At 35.4% G+C, this 11,797-nt stretch overlaps 1 long non-coding RNA gene across 1 annotated transcript; it reads left to right on the top strand.

Annotated features, from left to right (window-relative positions):
• Positions 1 to 8,920: 8,920 nt before the first annotated feature.
• On the top strand, positions 8,921 to 11,635 carry LOC137036128 (uncharacterized). Its single transcript, XR_010897141.1, has 4 exons — positions 8,921 to 9,071; positions 9,676 to 9,792; positions 9,922 to 9,992; positions 10,204 to 11,635. It is a non-coding gene; the product is annotated as an uncharacterized lncRNA (long non-coding RNA).
• Positions 11,636 to 11,797: the final 162 nt, after the last annotated feature.

Raw genomic sequence — 11,797 nt, forward strand, 5'->3', positions numbered from 1 at the left:
CGGTGCTGGAATTTATTTCTTTGATTGCAATGCAGTTTTTTATTTTAATGCCCACTACAAACACCCAGCAGCATGTGATTACCTTGACATCACATCCTCCCAGATACACTGTGGTGATGATAATGTGTTAATGTCCCACTCCTTTCTCATCCTCCAATAGCTGGATGGCCCTTACCAAAGATAAGAGCATGCACGCTTCATTAAACCTTAGGGCTACCCTGGGAGATTCTGGAATAGTTTCAAGACGACTTAAATTTATAACTCCCTGCAATGGGAATAAAATAATGAAAGGAATTAACTGTTATTGTCCTCCTGGGATTTGGCTTGTAAGGCAGAGTGTCTGTTTCTGCATGGGTGACTTTTTATTTGCAGTAAGACATGTTAGGCAGTTTACGGAGCAAAGGGAAATGGTCTTTAAAGACATGTTTTGAAGAAAGAGATAAAAGGAGGTGCTTTGCTGCGGCTGCCTACGTGGATAGTTCACTTTAGTATTATCATAGAATAGTCAGTATCTTAAATTTAGTTTTTTTCCTCATAACAAGCTTTGCAGAAGTCATGGAATATAGCATATGGACTACTTTTATGGTACTTTAATGGTGCTTTTATGGTCCACATTGACTTTTGACAAATATTGTTTAAAAAATATATTTTATATATATATCATGATAATTCTTAGAGTGTTTGGCATTGGTATGAGCATGTTGATATGTTTTGTTTGGCAGAATAGATCTGCTACGCTGCTGTTGCTGTTATTGCTGCTGCCTCAGAACAAGTACAGGACTTGCGACTGCCAATACATTCACGACACGCTGCTATGAGCAAGTAAGACACACTGCTGCTGCTGTACAATATAGCGTACATGAATTACCCGTAGCAGATCTATACAGGTGGAGCTGGGGAAGGTGGAGGGCGCGCTGCACTGCTAAGGCAAATGCTACCCATGTAAATGTGTGTTCACGCTATATCGTAATTACTGTATCAGTGAGATTCTGGATCATAAAAAGCATTCACATCCTCGTAGAGCTCGTAATTACAGTTTGTAAGCTGTGAGTTTTCTGAAAGCTCCTATGTGTACCAAGTGGCCGCTGTACCACCTGACCGCTGTATATTCATTTAGGCGTTGATAGTGGTGCCACAGAAACGCATAATTCCCAGTCCGAGGACGTGAACAGCTCTGAATATAACGTCATATATTGTCATATCAAGATTACGGTAATTACGCATATTATTTGAAGTTTAAGTACACAAGCTCATTGGTTACTAATACAGCAAGAACCAATCAGCAAGAACCTATGGATAATGATGTGATTACGAGTAGGTTGAGTTAAAGGACCTAATAGCCTGCGCCATCTAAAGTTTCTTGACAGAACTTTGTATAGTAGTGGCCAAAAGTGGTATCTGGAGGGGATGTTTGTTTTTAATGACCCTGCAAGTTATATTAAACCATCAAATTCAGAAAAAATACTTTATACTTAACTTGGTTAAGGTATTTGACAAAAATATTTGGCAAGAAATGGCAAACTGCAGTTACAGGTTGGTTTTGTTGGTTCGCTCTTGTTTTTGCATGTTCCTAGTCTCTTTGTGACAACCTGGCCAAAAATGTCAGCACAATTTTGCGTGTTTCATTGTATTATATATATATATATAAAAAAAAACAAAAAACATGAGACCATATACAACTACTCAACATGCTAACAAAATAAAAATAAATATTAAACGGTGAAGATGTCAATTTTCCTATAGGTCAAACATCAAACATCATTATTGCAAAGTATCATTGAGTTGATTATATTTGTTTTATATAACTAGCAGTTATTAAGCCCTTTATTAAGAAACCACAATTAGATCAAAAATGTATTAGCAAATTACAGACCCATGTCTAAATTACTAGAAAAAGTTGTGTCGGCCCAAATGTGCTCCTTCTTGTAAAAAAACGCTATCTATGAAAATTTCAGTCAGGATTCAGGCCTCATCATAGCACATAAACTGCGCTCGTTAAAATTACAAATGACTTCTAGCATCTGCCCAAGGCTGTATCTCAATACTAGTTTGACTTTATCTTAGTGCTGCGTTCGACACTATAGATCATAAAATACTCCTAGATCGACTACAAAATTACACTGGTATTCAGGGCCAGGCATTAAGGTGGTTTAGGTCGTACCTATCAGACCGTCACAATTTTTTCTATTTAAAACGGAAAAATCTACGATAACGGATTACGGAGTGCTGCAAGGATCTGTGTTAGGCCCTCTGCTATTTTCAATATATATAATTAGTTTCCACTGCTATGCCGATGATACTCAGTTATATATTTAATAATGACTAGATTAAATCTGTAAATTATCCAAATTGACAGAGTGTGTTAAAGAAGTAAAACATTGGATGACCAGTAGTTTCTTCTATTAAATACAAATAAGACTGAAGTATTACTTATTGGACCAAAAACTTGTACACAGAATCTCTCAGAATACAATCTGCATTTAGAAGGATGTACTTTTACTCCATCCTCGACAGTTAAAGACCTGGGTGTTATATTAGACAGCAACTTGTCCTTTGAAAATCATATTTCATGTGTTACAAAAACAGCCTTCTTCCACCTCAGAAACATTGCTAAGATACGGAATATGTTATCTATTTCTGATGCAGAAAAATTAATTTATGCATTCATGTCCTCCTGCTTCCTCAATAAACAAGCTACAATTAGTCCAAAATGCAGCAGCTAGAGTTCTTACCAGGTCAAGAAAATATGATCACACAACACCAATCTTATCATCTCTACACTGGTAACCTATTAAGTTCCGTATCGATTATAAAGTATTGCTAATGACCTATAAGGCTCTAAATGGTTTAGCTCCTGTGTACTTAACTGATCTTCTATTGCCCTACAATCCTTCACGCTCTTTAACATCACAAAACTCTGGACTTCTGGTTGTACCTAGGATATCGAAGTCCACTAAAGGAGGGAGAGCGTTTATACATTTGGCTCCGAAACTCTGGAATAGCCTTCCAGATAATGTTCGGGGCTCAGACTCGCTTACCCAGTTTAAATCTAGATTAAAGACACATCTCTTTAGCCAAGGGTTCACATAATGCATCTCATATCAGATCAATTGCACATTAATGTTATAAACAGCAGCTACGCTAATTATTCTCCATTTGCTTTTTTGTTTTATCTCGAGACGCCCATCCTGAGGTAACTAGAGACTGCATCTGCTTCAGTTTGGATCCAGCCTTCCCAGACAGCAACATAATGTGGACCAGATCCGGCCTACATCTGGTACATGTGGATTACACACAGACCAGATGCGGGCCGGATCTGGGCCGACACTATGTTGCTGTCAGGGTCTTATGAAGACTTCAGATGACCAACACCTTGGAAGAGACGGCGCAAACTCCTGACTTCAGATGACTCTGGATCAACATAATTATTGTTATCATGTAATCAATACTTCCACAAGCACATTGTTTCTAGGCTAAATGAATTTGCTAACAGTGATTGTAAATTCAATTATTACATTCTTAGCTAACTGTGTGATTATATATGTACATTTCTGAAATTACATAATTTGGACAGTCAACTCTGATAACAGATCGCTCTAAATTATAATGTTGACATGTATTCTCTGTAAAGCTGCTTTAAAACGATATGTATTGTGAAATAAATGTGAATTAAATTGAATATCCTGTAGGTTTTTGGAAACAAAAGAAATATTTATCCAAATATCCCAAATCTTTGTACATATATCATATATAATTTCTTTTTGGTTCAGTATCTTCTTTGTGAAAATCATCATACAGGTTTTGAGTAACATGAGGGGGAGTAAATGATGACAGAAGTTTCATTTACGAGTGACTTATCCCTTCAAGATTGCAGTGGGAGAAGCTGAAGACTGTATCTCCATTAGTGTCGACACTTTGCCAAAGGGCATCGTAAAGCAATGGTCCTGCAACAAGAACATCAGCAGCACTGTCCTCCCTTCAACAGAAAAAGGAGCTGTCATCAAATGATGGACCTAAGCGTTTAGATTCACAATATTGCTCAACTGTGATAAAGGCTATTCTTAGAAGTGTTTTTCCGTATTGCATACTCCTCATGACTGTGTAGATGTGGTGGGAGGAGAAGGATGAAGATCAGCGGTACCTGCCTCCTGTCTGTCTGGGTGTCCCTGAGAACCCTGCTATCCGGCCCGGTTGACTCCAAACACAGCGCTGGCCCTGAGCCTGCTACACATTCCACAACTTCCAGACAGCTCCAACTTTATTTTCAGGCAAAACGGCATCAGCGCTCTCACATGACATTCCCAAAAAAGGCACTGCGGCCCCAGACTACTCCGATTCTCAATATGACTTAACCATCGAGGAATTAAAACAACATGAGTTATGTCAAAACCAATAGAGGAGAGTGACCAAAGTCTCCAGTGTACTAATAATACGTTGATGAAGCTAAAAGATTGAGTTAGTCTGGGGCCACTATTTTGCATATATATTCACAAAATTCCATTTTTAAAGTCTAACAATTTTGCCTTTCTATGGGCACTTTATAATTCTGTGATTAAAATCACATTTTCTGACTGTCCCTTACAGCTTAGGGGTATAAATACACATTAAAATATTCATATTCCAATTAAATACAGTAAAATTACTGCCATAAATATAACCTGACAGCGTGCATGAACAGCCAATAAATGGTCAAAGTAAATCTTTGAAACCTTTAATATTTAAAAACTTTAATTTCCCAAAATCTGCATGAACGTGGCCATTGGTTTCCCCAAAGAGGCGAGATTTTATGCCATCAGACGAACGTTTGAGTTTTAAGCAGGATATTGACTGGTTTGCACGATATATCAGTTTATATGAAGGGGTTAAAGGTCTAAAAACTGGAAAGAGGCTTATTTTGATAAATCACTTGCGGTCTCATCCCCATTTTGAAGACTTTAATTGCACTGGGCATTTATGACCCACTGCATCTCTTTAAGCAGCTCATCTACATATCTCTGAGGATGCACAAACCAACACTGATTGAGGGACAGTGATTTTCAGCCCAGAGTGTAAGCATTTTATTGTAATTGAGTCACTGAGTGCTGTATCAAGGGGCGACAGATAATTGGACAGTCAGCTAAACATGGGAAGTTGTTGGTAATTTGAGAATTTGATTGCTTTTTCTTGTTATCTCTCAAGTGAGGTGCCATGAAACAAATGGCACAAATTGTCAGCGGTTGTATTATCACCAATCACTGCTGCAGGACATTGCAAATCAATTATAAGTGAAAAGAAACTACATCGAATAAAAAGCAGGTACTGAAACATTATAATACTTTAAATTAGCATGCTAGTCTTTCTTTCTGAAGATCTCATTTAAAGGTAATGGTCTTTCTATCCATATTTTAAGGGATTTCATAAGTTCTAAATGCATTAGTTCCAGAAGTAAAATCTTTCATAAAGTGTGAAATGTAGCTGTACTCTGCCTCTCTGTAAGTTCAGACAGTAATGTACTACTGCCCTCATCTGGATATCAGTGCTTACTGTATGTACAAGTTTTCCTAGTGCTTTGTTATCTGTAGGCAATGAACAACACACTCATATGGCAATACCTCGCCTTAAAACAGAAAAGCAGATTTTTTTCCATACAAAATAAGGTTTACTTTATCTATATCCCGAGGGAAAATGAAATCAGTTGCAAATGGCTTTATTTTGCCCAGACACTAATTAGACAAAAAGGGGCAGCATTAATCATCTGTCTGTGCTCAAAAAGCCCCCTAAGCAAAGTCTCAGCATTAGATTAGATTGTGTTTACCCTAGTTCTTAAATTGTTTCAGTATTATGCGGGCGGTTGATGATCAACATTAATGAAATTAGTTGGAGGCTGAAGGTCTAACTATAGGACGGACTTCTTCTTTGAGTTAGACCTTTTTCACAGCAGCGCCATCTTGGATTTTTAAAGGGAGTGAAAGCGAGGCTGTGAGGGATACTATCTCTAAAGTGGGTTATTTAATGTGTTTTGGATTGTTCTGCTGGCGAACATTGGAAAAAAAAAATATTTATATATATTTCAGTAGATAAAAAAACCAAACAACATGAGCTGTGGAAAATTATAAGGAGCTTATACAGCTTTATACAGCGAATGATATTATCGCTCTCATACCTGTCATGGCGCCGCTCTGAATAAGGTCTATGCTATGTTCAATGATCGTATGGCTTGTTGAATAGCACCACCTGCTGAAACTGAGAGCTCAGGCAGGACTCTAGACACAAGGAGCCTGAATTATAAAAAGCAAGATTATGTGATTAAACATACATATTACCAATGAGAATTATGTGATATTTAATGACTTGAGATTTACAAAGCCATATGAACACAGTGGCCAATGGCCATAGTCTTTTTGCAAATAGAAAGTAGTAAAATGTGTAGCTGCTTTCAAAACAGTGGCTTAATTTCCGCTAAATGCGAATTTATTAAATAGATTAATAGATACTCGGTTTAGGAGTTTTCTGATTATTACTCATCCTAAAGCTTTCAAGTTTCATCAAATACCTTCACAATTGTCCTATTTAGGAATAGTTATGTCAGGATAAAGCCTTGAACCACCTAGATATTGCTGAACATTTTTTAATACTTGTCTCACTGAAATAAGCAATAAGCCCCAAGAAGCTGTGGTTTACAGTGAATTTATAACAGCTAAGGGGCATTGTTGGGCACGAAGCAGGGCGAAAATCCCCTTAGTTGTTAATAAATTCACTGTAAACATTATTGCTTTTAGAAAACAGTTACCACACAATACAAATATTAAAGCCAAAAAATATGTATAAATGCAACTTTCTTGAAGTAAAATTACTAAAAGCCTTCCTTCCGCTGGAAAAAAAATAGTCTCCAACTGTGAACAGCAACAGACGTTACATTATTATACCTAGATGCTAGCAAAGATTCTCTTTATAAGCGAGCCACTCAGTTGCAAAGCCTTTTATATTGAAACTTGTTGTGAACACGGAACAAGATGCAAATGACAAAAGCTTTGACTAGCGCTGTCAGTGTCAGCTAGACTTGTGCCGATATTCGTTAATGTGATATATCATATATGATCACATAACATCACATATATGACGATATTGTTACCGTGGGCACCTCAAAATACAGTGAATAATTATTTATTACGAATAATTTCAATTTTTATATTACATTTTAAGAATACTTTACCCATCAAACGTATAAAATCCACAACACCGCTGTATGTGGCGTCAAAGAGACACGCGCACTATGTAAACAAATCCAACGTGCATGAGAAGCACATGGCAGAAAGAGTGAAAGAGACGCACTGAATAAACAGCAGAAAGGGTGCTGATGGAACAGCAGAAATACAGTGGTTACCCCGGAAACATAGCAACTGCGCTACTGAAGTTTTTAAAATGCTTCAAACAGCCATTCAGTTTTTTGTTTTCGCAATGTTGTCCATCACAGCATAAAATACTTAATACTTGAAGACTTAACTGGTTTTCAAACTTAAACATTTTATATTTTAATATGGACTACAACATGCCCTATAATGGTTGAACATTTTCTGATTATTTGTTATTGTTCAGTAAAACTTAGTGACATACGGCTTTATTAGTTAACATGTTGATTAATTATTACCAAACTGACATTGAAAAATACTTTTATTATAGCATTTATTAGCATTTAAAATAGCATTTATTAATCTTAGTTAATGTAAATTTCTAGTTGATGATTATTAAAATTAAATTAAATCAAAAGTTGTAATTAATTGACCTAAAACTAACAATGATCAGTTGTATTTTTAACTAACATTAACAAAAAATAAAAAAGTGTAAGCTATGTAGCTATTTCTCATTCTTAATCTTAGTTAATACATTAACTAACGTTAAATAATGAGACCTCATTGTAAAGTGTTACCTGTTTCTTTATAATTCTTTTGCACTTTAATCAGTTTAATCAGAAACATTTTACTTTATAATTTGTGTAGGCTACTGTGTTATTGTAGCTATTTAAATGTTCAGAGTTAATTTTGTTACAAGAAAAGGAGTTCTTAAACCTGTTATAGTATGACAACACTTTTTTGCAACTTATTTCAATATCGTGATAATACCGTATAACGCATATACTTAATTATCGCAACATGAAAATGTGATATACCGTCACATGCCTAGTGTCGGGCATGGGAAAAACCCATTAACTGTTAAAAGGACAAGATCGCAGCTAAATCACTAATAGTTACCATCTCTCTCACAATACTCTTCTACATAATACAGTAAGCTTCAATGAACAATATCACATGAGAACAAACACTGAGGGTGTTGTACAGTGATACATAGAACCGTTGTATTTAGAACTTTTTTTAATAAATAATAAACGAGTTACTTTGTAATGAGGTCACAGGTGTATGTTTGTAGAGTAATTTACAACGGCTTTGAACACAGCTCAACCAATCAGAATCAAGGGCCGGAACTATCCGTTTTATAAAAATAAATAAACAACAAAACAACAACTTTAATTTACTGTTAATGTTTTTTGGTGATTTTTTTATAAAGTCTTTAGCAGTGTTATTTTCATTACTTTTTTTATCAATATCTTGAATTCGTTTTTATTTATTTTTTTCATTTTAGATGTTTTTTTTTATTATTTATCTATACAGTTTTTATTCATTATTATTTTAGTTTTATTTTTTTTAACAGACCTACATCAAAACTAAATGAGAAATGTTGGCAAGTAACTCAAATAAAATAAACAGTTTTTTTATTATTATTTTATTTTAATAAATTAGAGATAAAATTTATTTTATTTCAAATGACACGTTTTTTTAATGGTTTCAGCTTATAATTTAGAATATTATAAGTTTAAAACCTCCAATAGAGGGCGCACACGTCCAGTCGATGGGCGGAGAGTGGCGAGTGATGCATTTCCTGCCGCTTTTAAACCCCGGTAGCGTGAATATTCTCCCCCTTTTTCGAAGAAATAGCAGAAGAAGCAGAGGCGGCTGAAGCAGTGGAGTCTCAAGTCTTATAATATCAGTGACCGAAATTACAGTCCGCTACAATGATTCACCAACACGTCATACCAGGTAACTTGAACTTTAACAACAATCTCAAATGCACACATATTTGGAGGTGACCAACAGACGGTTTTGGTGATCCACACTGTTCAGACTCAGTGGTGGCCTACGGAACACGTGTTCACCATCATGCCCTGGCCATTATGAACAACTTTATTTATTGTAATATTATAAGTTACAAACCCATTTTGTGCATTTTTATATATAAATGTTTAAGCTGAAATATCTGATTTAAAAACACTAAGGCTAATATTTTCTCTTGGTATAATCGGGCCAAGGGTGCACGTGACAAGTCTTTAGAAGTGTAATGATTAAGTGTATAAACCGTTTTCTATACATAACCGTTAAAAAGGCACTTGCAACTTTACACGTGTGTACACTATCTTCAAATTTTTAGTTTTGTCATCTGAAAACAAGCTCACTAAACATGTTTATTGAAGTTTTGTTTGTATGAATCGCGTATTTTTGAATTACTGACATAAGTTTAACTTCCCTGACCCATAATCATTTCTTTGAGTGATCATTCATTTGAGAGTAGATTATGGGGAATTACTGATTGAATGAATTAAGTTATGAAATGACTAATTGACACACTCCTCTTTTCCCTCACTAGATGGGCTGCAGCACATGGGATATGTGCCGCTCTCTCACACGGGGGTCCAAACGCCAATTGAGAGCAGAGGGAAGGTGCCCATTAAATGAAAACGTTTAATCTGCAGGAGGCTGTCAGGTACTGCATTAAGCATAGGAGTGCTCACTGTCAAAAGCCCTCCTGCCTCATGAATATGCATTAAAACTGATATTATACCAGTTTGACTTGTATGAGGAATGAGCTTTTTTTCTTCTCTTTGGTTTACAGCATTAAAGCCAAGATGAAATCAAACTATGAATGGCACAAAGGAAATATTAAATAATGCAAAGGATTGTAAGGTATGACGCTTCAAACTATCTTAAATGCACCTTTATGGCAAATAGTTTAGCAACATGAAATGCATTAAGATGTGCAATGATGACTAGAAATTGTTGAGGTCACGACCAGTGAAACTGCATAATAGCATGTATTACCTGAGCACATTTTCTATGCAGGTTTGAATGCTTTAAGGTTCAAGGGCTCTGTTTTTAACTCCTCTTCTTTTGCCAGTTTTTCCACAGGCATAACTATATAAATCCAGATGGCACAGTGGATCAGCCCAAGCTGAAGAAAAATAACAGTGGAGGGCTGAAAAAAATGTATGAAGGTGGTGATAGAATAAGAATTTCACACCTCCAGTATACCACACTTGGCTTTAGCACATCAGATAGGGCTTGGAGAGAAAGCACAGATGAACACAAATGTAAATGTAGTATACAAGACATTAGGTAATGTTATTGTCTAATGCTTTCCACTATATTTCTTCCCATTTCATAATAAACATTTAAACAAAGCATGCTGCAGTTGTTTAATGCTCATTGTAATGACAAAACGAGTCTGCCTTCATCTTAATAACTGTAGCTCATTATTGAATGGCTGTAATTTAGAAAATCCATTAATACACTATTGTTGAACAGGTTTTTTTTTTTAATACTTTATTTATTTGATCAAAAGTGACAGTAAAAATGCATGTTACAAAAGTTTACTATTTCAAATCAGTTCTGTTCTATGTATAAAAGAATCCTGAACAATGTTTCACCAGTGTCACACAAATATTAAGCAGCACAACTGTTTTCAACATTGATAAATGTTTGTTGTGCACCAAATCATAGTACGACGTCTGAATGATCACGTGACGCTGAAAATGAGTAATGATGCTGAAAATTCAGCTTTGCATCTCTGGAATAAATTACCTTTTTTTTATTACAATTGTAAACTTATTTAAATTGTAGTAATACTGTTTTTACTGAATTTTTCATCAAATAAATGCAGCCTTGGGGAGTGCAAGAGACTTCAAAAATCTCAAATTAGCAGTTTTTGAATGGTAGACTGTGTTTTCTATGTTCTTGTAAATGTGACCAACCGTAAATGCATTTATTTAAAAGTGCCCGTTTTGGTGATTTATCTAATAGTAATTTGGGTGTTGAGGAAAAACACTTTATAAAGTAAGAGGAAACTTGCAGATTTTACTGGGTGAAAGATATTTTGCTTTTGGAAAATGTTTACAATTTTCATGATATCTCCGTTTATATGTAGAGTCTCTGTTGTGTTGCCTTCATGTTTATTTAAATTATATGGTAATGATTTTAGGGGGCAATGTGCTTAAATATAAAGATTATGTAACCAATTGAAAGGCCTTTAAACTTGCAGTGCAAAATCCAGTTTTTCATTCAGTTTTGTGAATTGTGACCTGGGGGGTACTCCAGAAAGCGAGGTTAACTTACCGTCACATATACCCTGAACTCTCGATTGATTAACCCAAACCTCACTTAAATCGAGGTATGCTGGTTCCAAAAACACGTCTGGGAGTAAGATCAGCCAACTTCAGCCATATGTTCCCTATTAACACATAAGACATTCTCAATAGAGCAATAATTCACCATGGAAACAGACGTTGAGAAAATGCGTGCCATTCTACTACTTGTATATATATATATATAAAAAATACACAGAGAGAGTAGTCAACATCTGAAGTGGATCAAAACCTTCTAAGGACAACTTTGAACTTTTTTGATCCACTTCAAATGTTGACATCTATATATATATATATATATATATATATATATATATATATATATATAATGTGTAACTAACACATTTAGAA

Source organism: Chanodichthys erythropterus, chromosome 14 (genome assembly GCF_024489055.1).
Source record: "Chanodichthys erythropterus isolate Z2021 chromosome 14, ASM2448905v1, whole genome shotgun sequence".
NCBI lineage: Eukaryota > Metazoa > Chordata > Actinopteri > Cypriniformes > Xenocyprididae > Chanodichthys > Chanodichthys erythropterus.